This window comes from Macaca thibetana, chromosome 2 (assembly GCF_024542745.1).
Source record: "Macaca thibetana thibetana isolate TM-01 chromosome 2, ASM2454274v1, whole genome shotgun sequence".
In the NCBI taxonomy this organism is placed as follows: Eukaryota; Metazoa; Chordata; class Mammalia; order Primates; family Cercopithecidae; genus Macaca; species Macaca thibetana.
The window spans coordinates 29,581,828-29,597,534 of NC_065579.1; the positions used below are offsets into that span (position 1 = coordinate 29,581,828).

At 38.2% G+C, this 15,707-nt stretch overlaps 1 long non-coding RNA gene and 1 pseudogene across 1 annotated transcript in view; both read right to left on the reverse strand.

The window, feature by feature from the left end:
- The window catches only part of LOC126948115 (uncharacterized), a 246,064-nt gene that overhangs the window by 58,659 nt on the left and 171,698 nt on the right, over positions 1–15,707 (reverse strand). The window lies entirely within an intron of this gene.
- LOC126948114 (UV excision repair protein RAD23 homolog B-like) lies at positions 8,442–10,660 on the reverse strand (annotated as a pseudogene).

Consider the following 15,707-nt stretch of genomic DNA (forward strand, 5'->3'; position numbering starts at 1 on the left):
GATACAGGAGTGATTTTTTTATTATTTTAATTTTTCTGTATTTTTTAAATTTCCTTTGGGAAAAATATCTTATTTTAAAAAATAATAATGTAGGAATTTGGAGATTTAAGAGCTTGAAATTCTACCAATAATGACATTTTTAAAAATCCATTCATATGGATTTTTAACAAGTACCCCATTACTGGCAAACCCTGTAGTATTTTTAATAACATTTTAATCAAATTTTCCCAGTTTTTACATATGTTAAAGTGCATCAAAATGTGGACAGTTTGATGAATTTCGACAATTGTACATACCCATGTAACCACACCACAATCGAGATAGAGGACATGTCCATCATTCCCAAAAGTTTCTTTATGCCCCTTCCCAGTCAAATCTTCCCCCACTTCTTGAACAGGAAAAAACTGATCTGTTTTCTATTACTATGATTACTCACTGTTCCTGTTCTAGAATTTTATGTAAGTGGAATTGTACAGTTTTTATTCTTTTCTCTCTGGCCCCATTCACTCGGCATCATGTTTTGAGGTCAATCCACCTTGTTGCATGTATCAGTAGTTTGTTCCTTTGTATTGATGTGTATGCATATGCCACATTGTGTGTATGTACCATATATGTTGATCTATTCATTTGTTCATGGTCATTTAGGTTGTTTTCATTTGGAAAGATGTTTTGGACATTTGTGTTCAAATCATTCTGTGGACATATGTTTTCATTTCTTTTTTTTTATTTTATTTTTCCATAAGCTATTGGGGTACAGGTGGTATTTGGTTACATGAGTAAGTTCTTTAGTGGTGACTTGTGAGATACCCAAGCAGTATATACTGCACCATATATGTTGTATTTTATTCCTCACCCCCCCCACCACACCCACTCTTTCCTCCAAGTCCCCAAAGACCGTTGTATAATTCTTATGCCTCTGCATCCTCTTTGGTGCTAAAAGCTAAAAGAATGAAAGGACCCAAGAGGTATGCCTTGCATTCTACCAGTGGAATTCCTATGCTGTATGGTAAGTGCATATTTAACTTAAGGTTTAAATTAAAAAAAAAAAAAAAAAAAAAAACTTTCACAAGCGAAAATCTTTTCAACCTTAGAATAGGCGAAAATTTTTTAGAGGGGATGCAAAAAGCACAAGCCATAAAAGAAAAAATTTATATATAGGACATCATCAAAGTTAAAAATTTCTGTCCTTCTAAAGACAGCACTAAGGAAACAAAAAGACAAGCAGCAGACTGGCAGAAAATATTTACAATACATATATGTGAAAAAGAATTTGCATTTGAATACATAAATAACTTTTACGAGTCAATGGTAAGAACTCAAACATCCAATAAAAACAAGGCAAAAGATTTGAACAGATATTTCTTCAAAGAAGATAAACATGCATATGAATAAATGCTCAATATCATTAGTCATCAGGAAAACGCAAATTAGAACGATGATGAAATATCATTACACTTCTACTAAAATGTCTACAATTACAAAGATTGATAATACCAAATGCTAGTGACTATGTGGAGCAACTGGAACTCTCAGACGGTGTGTATTTTTAGTGGAATGATTCATCTCACATTGGTATCTTAAACAAGTGAAGAATTATTCCTTTAAGTCAGGGCCTGAGGTTTAATTAATGTTCATATTTAGTCCTTTTCTCATTATACCTTCAGATTTTGCTAATTTCCATGGCTAGATTATTGTGTATAACCTAGCTAAATATCAAATGGTCTCTACATCAGGAAAGACACAATTGTTACTGGCCTGGTAAGTTATTTTAAGATATTATCTCTATAACTACCAATTAATACATTCAATACCTCATTATCTTTGTTCTATTTTAATTTTCATAAATCATTTTGGAGGCCATACTGTATCTCCTTCTTACCATGTAAATCTTGTAATGCCTTTGGTCAAAAGTAATAAAATTCAAATCAAACACAATTAGCAATTCATGAGTTATCTTTCAGTTTATACATCAATTCCAAAAGCTGACTCAATTTATAGACTCAATTAGAATGTCAACTGTGCTAGGTTGTGGGGTTTGAACTGTGACTTTGGGAAAATTCAAACATGGTTTTATTTACTCTAGAACTTTAATTTCCTGTAATCCTCTCACAATCTATAACAGCACAATGATCTCTTTGAAGTGAAAACAGAGAATCACTCTTGAATTTTACTTCTCTACACGCCTTATTTGCTCTATTTTTGTGTTATTGTGATTTTCCAAACCTAAAATAATGATTTGAAGTACAACTGAGAGGAAAACAATTTAATATGTATTTTTAAATTCCAGAATAATTAAATTCTCACAATATTTTAATGATTTGGGAGATAATTAAACATAACATGTGATATCTAAGCTTAGATATCGCATGCATTCTGTGGTTTCCTAAATTTTCTGTAGATTTTACTCTGTATCAACTTACTGTCTCATTTTCAGTACCAATATTGATGGGCTCCGCTTCATTGTTTGATCCTTCCCAAATTTATTTAAAATGTAGTCACACATAGATTAAATCATATGTCAGAATTGTTCATGGTACACCCTGTACGTTCCTAAAGAAAGATATTTAATTAATTAAGAAAAAATAGTAGCATTCTGTAGCAAAAGCAAAAAATGCAAGATCAAAACTCCAGGTAGACTCTTTAAGCCATTATGAGTGACCTCTAAACCACAAACAATGGTAAATTCTTGGGAAAACTTTGCTTAACTGGCACTCACAATGCATATTAACTCAGAAGCACAACCCGGCCAAAAATATAAACCACTCAGTGGTTATAAATGTGAAAAGAAAATTAGCACATGAGCAAAAGGAAAAACACATCTTTGGTGTCAACCTTTCCGTGAACTTCTCTGTTGTGATTACAGTTGTTTGCTGGGTTTTGCAAAGGTGTGATGGACAGGGGGAAATGTACACCTGGAGGGAACTGCGCAGCTGTCAATAGTTGCAGACTGAAACTATGTTAGGTATAATTGTGTTCATTGTTTGTATTTCCTGATTCACAGAGCCCCTTAAAGTCACTGCAAAGGGAGCAAGTCTTACAGAGGTTCCCAACCATGTCTGCATATGAGACTCACTAGAGTGTTTTCAAAAATATTCAAATGTCTGATTCTTTCTACAGGTTAATGAAATAAGAACCTCTGGGTATGGAGCCTGGATATCAGTATTTTCTAATAACAGCTGGTGATTCTGATGCATAGTTAGGTTTAAAAAACACTATATTAAAGCAAACGTTAGTAGCTTTTTCCAGCCCAGGCTTCTAAGATGATAGAGAAAGTAGGGACAAGATTGAAGGGCCCAAAGCTATTTCCAATTTATCAGAAAGTCCAAGAGAATTATACATGCAATGTACAATATCCAGGTTCCAATATCAACAGATGGTTGATCTGTAGTTATATTGGATCAATAGTGTATTGTGAAAGACAGCTGATGAACATAAAATGAAGAAATGAATTATTACATAAGAAAATATTTTTAGTACAACAGTTTAACCATTGACTCCATTTTGGGAAAAACTAAAAAGAGAATCTCTGAGATAGCTGTGTTTGCCTATACAACATCCATTCTCCTTCTTTTGAAAACAATAGCTCAAGTTTGTAATGGGGAAATATCCCTTCCCCAATGTCAGTCTGAGTCTAATTGAACATACCATCTGATTCTGAGATGAACATGTGACTCAGACCTGGATAATGCCAATATTACAACCCTTTGGCCAGAATAGTGATTCAAACCCATGAAGATGATCTGAGTCAAGCCATGGGAGTGATCAGAAGTCAGCCCTGATACTTTCTAGCGTAGTAAGAAGGAAACCTGAGCCACAAATGAGAGAAAAGTCTGTGTTACTAAAAAGGCAATGAGGAGAAAAGCAGAGACTAGCAAAGAAGACAGATGAAACTGGTCTTGTGCTCATAGGCTTGTCAGTTACGTAACCGGGTAAATTTAATTTTGTTACATTTGTTCATTCATTCATTTATTTGAGGAAAGCAATTTTGAACAGAAATTCTGCTATCAGAAACCAAACAAGTTCTAATAAATATAAGATCCTGTATTAGTGAAATTATCAGAACTAATAGGACATCTAGAGATACTTTACTATTCTATTTTTCTTTGTTTATTTGATTGTTTGTTCAGACAAACTAAGGCTTTAATTTCCCAGAACTAGAACCTCAAGCAAATTTCTAGTCAGTCATTCAATCCATCAACAAGTATTTAATGAGCCCATCCGTGTCTATCACTCTTCTAGGCATGAGAAAATGAAACTAAGTGGAAGGCTTTGTCCCCGCCTCCAGTAAGTTTACAAACTAGTCAGAAAGACATAGTAAGTATATTTGAAATAACTTGGAGAGAAGAAAGCTCATAAGTTTCACTCTAAAGGAATATTAATTAACATGCTTCAAGTGTTTTATGTGAGCCAAACATGAAACATTGTAGAAGAATCCTAAGAAATAAATAGTACAACCACTGCCCTCAAGGAGCTTACAGTTAAAGACATAAAACACTGATGGTAGAGATGATTTAAGTGCATTATAAAGCAACATGCCATAACATAATAATAAAAACAATACCTCAGTATTAAGGTCTGAATAGGTAGCATGGTAATTACCAATTTACTCTAATAGCTCAATTTCTTCCATGACTCTCAAGGGCTACCAACTTAAATTTCAGAGGTTGGTGTTTAAACACTGGATCTGTAGGATTGGGGGGTGTTTTCCCAACTCTACCACAAATTCCAGCACTTCCATGTAGAAACAGATCACCTTCTAAAAAATAAATCCTAACAACTTTTCATAATTCTCCAGTTCTCCATCATTCTACAATTTTTCATCATTCTCTAATTGGTATCCTTTAACTTTTCTTCATTTTCTAACTCTCTATCAATTCTCTATACTGTTTACAGTTCAGTTTCCAAAGTTTTCCAAGTGTAGTATAATCTAGTTCTTGTGTTAAAGATACAGGAGGAAGTGAAACAATGACCACTGGAATGTAGAATTGGATTCACGTTGACAAAATCCATTTCTTTCTTCTTTTTCTTCTTGTTTTCTTCTTCCCTTAAACCTCCAAATCCAGACTTTTTTGAAAACAAACTACTATTGGATGAAGACTAGCTTTTGTACTCCAAAAGAGTAGTCTCTTAATCAAAATGACTCCCAAGCATATGTGCATCTGTGTTTATGTGTATATTTATCTGTGTATGTGTGTGTATGTGTATGCATTGAGGGTTAAGATTTCAGACTCTGGAGCGGGGAGAGGTACCTGGAAAGACTAGGAATGAAATTTACCAAATATGGGTCCTTATTTACTTTACGTACTCCTTCATCACTTCTTCTTGTGGGGAAGGGGAGGGGTAGATTAGATTAGTACTGCAAATACGTACCAAGAACACAAAGAATATCTCAGTAATGGAATCAGAGAAAATCCAATAATTAAACGTTCCCTAGTGTCTATTCTGCTGCCTTACTTCCTTAATTTTCCTTTTCAATTCTTATTAACCTTTCTGTTAATGCATGGATAGGAGAACATGAGGCACTGAAATGGAAATTACATGATTTGGCTACTTATAACTCTTATTTTTAAATAAAAAGTTGACATTTAATTGAGAGATGGAATAATAAGGTTAAAATGCTAGCCAATGTGATCCCCACCCGCACACCCAGAATGGTCTCTTACCATGTCTTTGGTTTACTCTCTGCTTAGTCAGCTAAGCTGTTCTCATCTGATTGTTTCAGAAAAGGGATTTGACAACATAAAACAGAAAAAAAGTAATCATTTCTTGGGTTTTGAATTCAGAAGTCTAAACAATGAGGCAAAAGAGTAGAAAGGAGTCTTCTATATAAGATTCATAATATAGCAAACAATTTAGGATAAAATATGATGAAGTGCACAGCTTTCCCTAGGTTTCCATGGCCACTTTAGAAAACAGAATTCCCTGCATGTTGATAGAAGTCAAAGCCAAAAAAAAAGCAACGCAAACCTAGACCTCGGTGTGTCTCCAAGGGAGGGGCATTGTCCATGCTTCTAGGCCAAGTTCAAGGCAAGGGCCAATTGCCTGAGAAGTTTATGGAATCTAGGTTGAACCAAAGGAGGCAAAACCTAAGAGAAAAAAAACGACTGCTATGTGCATTTAGGCAGATAGAGCCTTCGACAATATCAGAACTTCCCTCTTCTCAGGGTGGCAGAGGAAAACAAAATTGACTTTTGTTAAGTGTGGCTCAGACATAGCAAGAGAACCACTGAACCCAAAGTGATTGTGCTTACTGGAATAAGGCATATCTCCATGGTGACTCAAGTGGACTAATAGCTGCAGTCCAGATGGGACAACTTCACAGCCATTGCGAACAGAGATCACTGTGGATAAGGCAATGGATGTCTTCAAAGACACCTATAAGGGCAAAAGACGTTGAAGACCAGATTTGCCTACTGCCACCTCTGCCCATGCAGAGTCAACCATATGCAAAATCTTAACATTAAATCATTTATAAAGACAGATGGTATATCTGTTAAGCTCTATAAAAAACTGACAGGTAGGCCGGGCGCGGTGGCTCAAGCCTGTAATCCCAGCACTTTGGGAGGCCGAGACGGGCGGATCACGAGGTCAGAAGATCGAGACCATCCGGGCTAACACGGTGAAACTCCGTCTCTACTAAAAAATACAAAAAACTAGCCGGGCGAGGTGGCGGGCGCCTGTAGTCCCAGCTACTCGGGAGGCTGAGGCAGGAGAATGGCGGGAACCCGGGAGGCGGAGCTTGCAGTGAGCTGAGATCCGGCCACAGCACTCCAGCCTGGGCGACAGAGCGAGACTCATTCCCAAAAAAAAAAAAAAAAAAAAAAAAAACTGACAGGTATAGGTAATCAAAATCTATTATTCAGATGAATAATAATGTTCAAGTGACTGTTTCTAATGCAAAAACTTTTCTTTCATATTGATGATCACAAATTTCTGTGAGTGATCTCTTTCTAAAATGAAGCTGATCAAAATTTTACAACTGACAAATATGATCAATAGCCAACACAAACCTTAGAGTAATAAAATCTGAAACTATTGCACTTCACCCTCTTAAAAACAAAGACAGGACTGAAATATTTGCAAGCCAACAGGCACCAATGGCATGGCTTCAAACAAGGCTCAGTAATAGTGCCATTTTCCTTACTCCCAGAGCAATGAGTGGATGACTTAAGACCAGAGCAGAGTAAACCTCTGAGCTATTATGCTGGAAGTAAATTAAAAAGCATTTATAATGTCACTCATTTGCTACCTCCACACTTGCGTAATATTTACATCATATTGCAGTATGCTGCTTTGAAATGCCTTGTATATTTCCAGGATCTATGCTTACTGCCATCAACCAAAGCTGTTTGAGGACAGGGACTGTGTCAAATTCAATGGAAACCTCTTAATTTCGTTAGACTTTTCTCCTGTATTGATATTGTTTCCATTTATTCTTCTTATAGCTCTCTTTGCACTTTGCTCCTTGACTTGAAACATTCAGTAAATAATTACTGACCACCCACTATGTGGGATGTAAGGTCCTAGGCCCTGAGAAAAATTATGTAAAGAAGAAAGACAAAGTTTTGGCTCGCATTGAGTCTACAATCCAGTGCAGAAATTTAATTTTTAAAAAAGAATATATGAATTAAACAAGTTCAGATTGTGACTGGTGCTAGGAAGAGAGTAAAATAAAATGCTATACTATAGCAGGATAATATGTAAAGCCTATTTTAATTTAGGGATATCAGGAAAGGCTACTCTGAAGAGATGTCTTGTGAGCTGAGACTTGAAGGATTATAATGAATCATATAATGATCATCTTGTAATGATCTGAAAACAAAAGGGAACTGCAAATGCAAAGGCTCAGACATAGGATCAGTCATGCTTTTTGTCAAGGAGACCAGTGTTTCTTAGTCTGAATGATCTAGAGAGGGAGTGATAGAAGGTCCTAGGAAAGCAGAGAGGGATCAGCTTTCATTGGACTTTGTAGTACATATTGCCACTCTCCCTGTGATTCTTCTCTTCTCTTTCTGACCATTCCATCTTAATCTCCTTCATGAACTCTTCCTGCTCTGCCTGGCTCTCAAATACTGGTGTTTTCCAGATTTCAACCTTACCTCTATTTTTCCCCTTCTGGTTTTTCCCAGATTTTCTTTTTTTTTTTTTTTTTTTTTTTTTTTTGAGACGGAGTCTCACGCTGTTGCCCAGGCTGGAGTGCAGTGGCGCGATCTCGGCTCACTGCAAGCTCCGCCTCCTGGGTTCACGCCATTCTCCTGCCTCAGCCTCCTGAGTAGCTGGGACTACAGGCGCCCGCCACCGCACCCGGCTAATTTTTTGTATTTTTAGTAGAGACGGGGTTTCACTGTGGTCTCGATCTCCTGACCTTGTGATCCGCCCGCCTCGGCCTCCCAAAGTGCTGGGATTACAGGCTTGAGCCACCGCGCCCGGCCTAGGGTTTTTCCCAGATTTTCAGCACTCTCAACCATTTGCTGGAAACTCCAAAATCATTATTTCCAGTTGTACAGTGTACTAATTATGACTTTAAAGCCCCAATGATGGCCGAAGAACTACACAAATGTCAACATAGAAGAGTTGTCCGAAGCCAGGCATGGTGGTCCACACCTGTAATCCCAGAACTTTCAGAGGCTGAAGCAGATGGATATCATGAGGCCAGGAGTTCAAGGCCTTGGCCTTCCAAATTTCTGGGATTACAGGTGTGAGCCACCATGCCCAGCCCAGAGCAATATTTTTAAATGGCAGTCATATCATGTTTCTTATCCAATGTTTTCTCATTTCTCTTAAGTATCATCCAAATTCTTTACAATGATTCACCATCTACCACCACGAACATCATATTTCATCTCTCCTCTGTCCCTTTTGCTCACTCTTCTCCAGCCACACAGGCCTCCCTACTTCTCCTTGAGCATGCCATGCAAGCCCTCAATCATGGCTTTGTCACAGGCTGTTCTCTCTGCCTTAAAAGCTCTTCCCCTCCGGATGCACATGGCTCACTCTTTAACTTCCTTCAGATTCCTTCTGTGACAATCTTACATAAAATAGAACACCCACCTCCCCCATCACTTTCTATGGCCAATACTCTGCTTTATTTTCTCTTTACTACCTTTATTTCTCTATTTTCAGCACAATTCTAAATTAAGCGGGTATTTTTAAAATTTATCTGCCTCCTCCATTAGCATATAAAATTTATGACAGGAATTATTTTCTTAGTCATCTTCAGTCTTCTGCTCCCACAACAGTACTTAGCACACAATAGTGGTTCACTAAATATTCCTTGAATGAATTAGCAAATCTCCATGCCCCTATATAGGCTATTTTTTTGTGTGTCTGACATATTACACCTTTTCTCTTGGTGTAATTCACTCTTCTCAGCATGGATACATCAGTGAACAAGTTGGGTGTAATGCACTGGTGCGAAGTGTGAGATATAAAAAACTCCCTTTCAATCTTCATCAAAGGTCTGCTGTAGAAGAAAATCGGCAGCCAAATTCTTATTCTTCTCACAAGCAAAATATGCTTGTATCACAAGTCCTTCAGGAATTCCTACCTTTCTATAGCTTCTTTTTCCTGAGGTGTTACTTGAATGTAGTTCATAGGACCATTTCCAGGTTCTGCAATTCCTCCACTGCCACCTCCACCTCCTCCTCCTCGACCATCAGCTTCTCAGACTGGTTCATTTAACATCTGAATAAAATGCTCCTTGTGTTGGCTAATTTGCTGAAGTAATTGAGGATTCTCTCCACCTATCTACTGTAGTAACGCTGGAAGTAGGGAAGTATTCTGTTGAATAATTTGTCTCATCTGTTGAAACTGAGGCTGATTCCATAAAAATTCAAGGGGATGTTCCAGAACTTGTTGTTGTCGTTGCTGTCGTAGTTGCTGCAACTGCAGCCAGTGTTGAAGACTGAGGAACCCCAGTACTAGCTGCTTGGTGGGGGTCAACCACAACCTGATTTTAAGTCCAGGGATTCCCATTACAAGACGCTCCACTGCCCTGTCAAGGTTCTTGAAACTGGCTCTCGGGGCTGCAATTACTTGCTCTCATTCATAGCCCATTGGCGTGATCTCAGTTACCATATTCTCATAAGGCTGACCCGTCACAAGTGCACTCGTTGCATCTTCGAAAAGGTTTGACCAAGAAGAATCTCACAATGTACAATCAGTTGATGTCGGCCTAGTAGCCACTGGTGTCTCTGCTGGCTTTTCTGCAGCTTTCTTTTGTTTAGTTGCACTAGCAGGTGCAGGTTCAGAAGACACTGTCACTGATACTGGAGTGATAAATGCGGGTGTGAAAGTGGAAGCCAAAGCAAGGACAGGGGTTGGAGCCTGAGCCACAGTTGTTGCTGTGGAGGAAGTTAACTGCTGTAGTGCTGGCAGGAGCTGACTGCTGAGTTGTAGCTGGTGCTGGTGTTGACACTGCTTTGGGTTTGGTCACCATAACCATAACCACCACAAAGATTTTCTCATCAATTTTATATTCTTTGAGAGCAGCATCATCATTGAGGATTTCGCCTGCATAAATTAATTTTTGACCTGCTACCGGAGAGGCCTCTTTCGCCTTTTCAGATTCTATCTTCTCTTTCAGTGCTTTCACTGTCTCCTCCGGGTCAATGTCTATCTTGAAGCTCTGTGGCTGGAGGGTCTTCAGGGTGACCTGCATGGGGCCACTGCGTAGCTCGGCTGCGGGGCCTGCGCCGCGTGCTGGCTGCTGGTTGGTGGGGGGCGGGTCTGTGGCCTCGTTAGATAACTTTTCATTTCTCTTGGAATAATCCTTAGATATGCAAATGATGAGTTGTATAATAAATGTATAGTTATTTTAATAAGAAACTGCCAAAATGTTTCCAATGGGGCTGAGTCATTTTGCATTCCCACCAGGAAAGTGTGAGAATTCTAGTTATTTCACATCTTTACTGACACTTGGTATTATCATTCTTTGTTATTTATGCCAATCTATTTCTTATAGACGTCATGGCAGGCTAGTGTCTGCATAACTAGAGCAGAATTCAGGGACACTTAGGCCTTACAGAATAACAAGAACTGATCTGCAAATGCGTTTGCATAGCAGCTTGATGAGGCCCATATAGTCAAGCCTGGGGCAAAGAAAATAGCCAAGGCTTTCTGTACCCAAGAGCTGAAAGGGCACAACAAAACCAAAAGGACTGTAGGATTTAGAAGATAAGGATGCACAGGATAAGGATGCAGCCAGAGATCACGGTTGGACTACAAATGTTAGTAGTGAACAGCAGCACAAAAATATGGAGAAGTAGTGATCTGATTAATGACTTGGGGTGTGACAATATTACAGAGAACAAAAATCCGCCTTCAGACTGATGCCATGTCCTCACAGAACTTAGATATAATCTTAGAGAGCAAAAGAAGAATAAAACTATGCTTTCCTTAAGTTGACAAAGCTTAAATTCTAAATCTACCAAGTTTATGTCCTGAAGTGACTGAATTTACTTAAGAATAGCAATATTAAGCTGTTGCCCAACAAGCAGTTTGTAGGTAAGGATGGAAATTCAAATTGTTTACTAAAAATACATTTGACTTCTGCATATTTGTATTTTCTGTGTGAAAATTCACCCACATCATAACAACATGTTTCCACCTATTCAGATGTCCTTGCTTAAAAAAAACTGTCCATCTTTGAGTTTCATGTGTATTTGGTAGTGATCATGACATATATATTAGAAAAATGTGTAATAAAAGAATATTTCTGTAATCCCAGCACTTTGGGAGGCCAAGGCAGGCAGATCCCTTGAGGTCAGGAGTTTGAGACTAGCCTAGCCAACATGGTGAAACCCCATCTCTACTAAAAATATAAAAATTAGCCAAGCCCAGTGGCGTGTGCCTGTAATCCCAGCTACTCGGGAAGCTGAGGCAGGAGAATCACTTAACCCAGGAGGCCGAAGTCGTAGTGAACCAAAATTGCACCATTGCACTCCGGCCTGGGAAAGAGAGGGAGACTCTATTTAAGAAAAAAAAAAAAAAAGATTTCAATTAAGACTCTAAAACAACAACTTGATATAGTTTTTGTTTTCTTTTTTTTAATTATTATACTTTAAGTTCTAGGGTACACGTGCACAATGTGCAAGTTTGTTACATATGTATACATGTGCCATGTTGGTGTGCTGCACCCATTAACTCATCATTTACATCAGGTATATCTCCTAATGCTATCCCTCCCCCGTCCCCTCACCCCATGACAGGCCCTGGTGTGTGATGTTTCCCTTCCTGTGTCCAAGTGTTCTCGTTGTCCAATTCCCACCTATGAGTGAGAACATGCAGTGTTTGGTTTTTGTCCTTGCAATAGTTTGCTGAGAATGATGGTTTCCAGCTTCATCCATGTCCCTACAAAGGACATGAACTCATCCTTTTTGATGGCTGCATAGTATTCAATGGTGTATATGTGCCACATTTTCTTAATCCAGTCTATCATTGATGGACATTGGGTTGGTTCCAAGTCTCTGCTATTGTGGATAGTGCTGCAATAAACACATGTGTGCATGTGTCTTTATAGCAGCATGATTTATAATCCCTTGGGTATATACCCAGTAATGGAATGGCTGGGTCAAATGGTATTTCTAGTTCTGGATCCTTGAGGAATTGCCACACTGTCTTCCACAATATGGTTGAACTAGTTTACAGTCCCACCAACTGTGTTAAAGTGTTCCTATTTCTCCACATCCTCTCCAGCACCTGTTGTTTCCTGACTTTTTAATGATTGCCATTCTTCTGCCAGTTTTCAAAGGGAATGCTTCCAGTTTTTGCCCACTCAGTATGATATTCGCTGTGGGTTTGTCCTAAAGAATTCCTATTATTTTGAGATACGTCCCATCAATACCTAGTTTATTGAGAGTTTTTAGCATGAAGGGCTGTTGAATTTTGTCAAAGGTCTTTTCTGCATCTATTGAGATAATCATATGTAGTTTTTGTCTTTGGTTCTGCTTAAAAACAAAAAAAAAATGAAAAAGCAAGCTTTCAATTATGACTCTAAAACAACAACTTGATATAGTTTTTTGTTGTTGTTCTTGTTTTTGTTGTTTGAGACGGAGTCTCGCTCTGTTGCCCAGGCTGGAGTGCAGTTGCGTGATCTCAGCTCACTGCAAGCTCCGCCTCCTGGGTCCATGCCATCCTCCTGCCTCAGCTTCCTGGGAAGCTGGGACTACGGGTGCCCACCACCTCATCTGGCTAATTTTTTGTATTTTTAGTGGAGATGGGGTTTCACCGTGTTAGCCAGGATGGTTTTGATCTCCTAACCTCGTGATCCACCCGTCTCAGCCTCCCAAAGTGCTGGGATTACATGCGTGAGCCACCGTGCCCGGCCAACTTGATATAGTTTTATGGTTTAGAGAGAATTCCTCTGCAGTGGAAATGTTAACGGCTTTTATAAAAGTAATGAACATAAGCCTGACATTGGTACATATATAGTGTAAAAATATACATCATTAAAGACTTCTATTTAATATCAAGTATTTTTATGAATATATTTAAAATGAGAGATCATAGCTGTGTGTATGTGTGTTTTTGTGTGTGTATACATTATTATATTAATTATAATATATATTATATTTTTTTTCTGGTACTTATTTTCTATAAAGTCTCCATAAACACTGAATTAGTGAATACTAAGCCATTCACTAATTTCCCTGTGGGAAATACAGAGCTGGGTTCCTGTGAACCTTTGGTCACATTTTCATTAAGTAATCAACATATAACTTTGTTTTATGTGTGTTTCTATTTAAGGAAATCCTATTTAATACATAGAGTTGATTCAATAACATTGAACTCACAGTCAACAGCACTGTAACTCATGCCTGATATTCATGTTAGATAAATAAAGCTTATTTAACACGTGTAATTATGTCATTTTCTTCATAAGGTACATTACAGACTTCTTCTGCTTGGAAACACTAGATAGCACTTCAGTGCCTCAGCACTATACTTGGGGCCATTTAAAACAGAGAAATCACCAAAAGCACAAAAATGCAAAAATAAAAAGATGTGGCACTAAATAGACAATAAAAAGAATGCTTGTTTAGGGAACGAGAACTGAACAAGTAGGCAGGGTTTTTTCCTGTCCAACCTCAGCTGGGATGAGGTTGGGTGCAAGAAACTGCATGTCCTCAAATGGCAGTGAAAGTGCAACAAGTACTGATTTTGGAGTTACAGGTAAATTTCAGTGAGTAGGCAATACGCAATCCAAATATGCAATCCACAAATAAGGCTTGACTGTACATGTGTGTGAGTGTTGTGTGTGTGTAGTGGATAGTGTGCTCCTTGAAGATGCAAATATTGCTGACATACCTTTACATAAAAATAGTTATGTATGGATACCTTATATTGAACAATCAGTATTTTCTAAATTCGATATTGGTAGATAAAAGGAATTTAACTAAGGCTGTTTCTCTCCGGAAGTGTGTTAATAACTTATAAATAATCATTTAACCTCAGACTTTCCCTAGACTAGATAAAGTACTTTGCATAGTTGATGTTACCTTTGTGAAACAATTTTCTCTAAAACACGAATACCCCAGAATTCGGAAACCAGTCACCTATTGTTATACGTCCTGTTTGCCAGGCTTAGAAAGCTTATTGCTTGGAGTTGGGTCTTTGTGGCCATTCCTTAGGGAACCTCCCAATTTAAGACTGTAAGATTCCTTGTTATATCATACTTAGCACCCTGATTTATCCTTTCACTTTCTATTTCTTCCCCAACTCCTTCTGGAAAAAGCCAATACAATACCATCCATATTTTAAATGAACTTATGTAAATTTTTATCAAATATAAAACTCTTTCTATACTTTTTTTAGACGGAGTCTTGCTCTGTTACTCAAGCTGGTGTGCAATGGCGCGATCTCTGCTCACTCACCCTCCGCCTCCTGGATTCAAGCAATTCTCCAGCTGATTTTCATTTTTTTGTCTGTTTGTTTTCTGGGTATTTTTGTTGTTGTTGTTGTTGTTTGTTTGGTTTTTTGAGATGGAGTCTCACTCTGTCACCAGGCTGGAGTGCAGTGGTGCGACCTTGGCTCACTGCAACCTCTGATTCCCTGGTCCAAGCGATTCTCCTGCCTCAGCCTCCCAAGTAGCTGGGATTACAGGCACTCGCCACCATGCCCAGCTAATTTTTGTATTTTTAGTAGAGACGGGGTTTCACCATGTTGGCCAGGCTGGTCTTGAACTCCTGAGCTCATGATCTGCCCACCTCAGCCTCCCAAAGTGCTTGGATTACAGGCCTGAGCCGCTGTGCCCAGGCCTATACTTTTAATATATTTTATTGGCTCAGGGAAGATATGTAATTGGTCATTCATTCACTTGTTTTAAAAACTCATTTAAGAAACGATGATTGCATCAGTATTACATCCTAGACCATGATCATTCTCTGTGTAGGAGTCCATCGTCAACATAAATGCCATCCAGCCAGCCCTCTGCTAGGTCTAATCATCTTGATTTGTATTTCTCCAATCATCTTCAGTTTCTTCGTGTTTCTCTTTTATTATCTTCTTTCTTGTTCTGAAGATCTGCTTTTGGTTCAAAAGCTCAGAACTGAATTCAGCAAACATATGACCTAGTGCAGATAAAACCAATGACCCACAATATATTACCTTGGTATTAAGACAAAAAAAGTATAAATTTTTCTAATTATAAAACTAATAAATTTTATTGCCCTAAAATACTTGAAATGGTAAATTTACAAGGAAGAGAA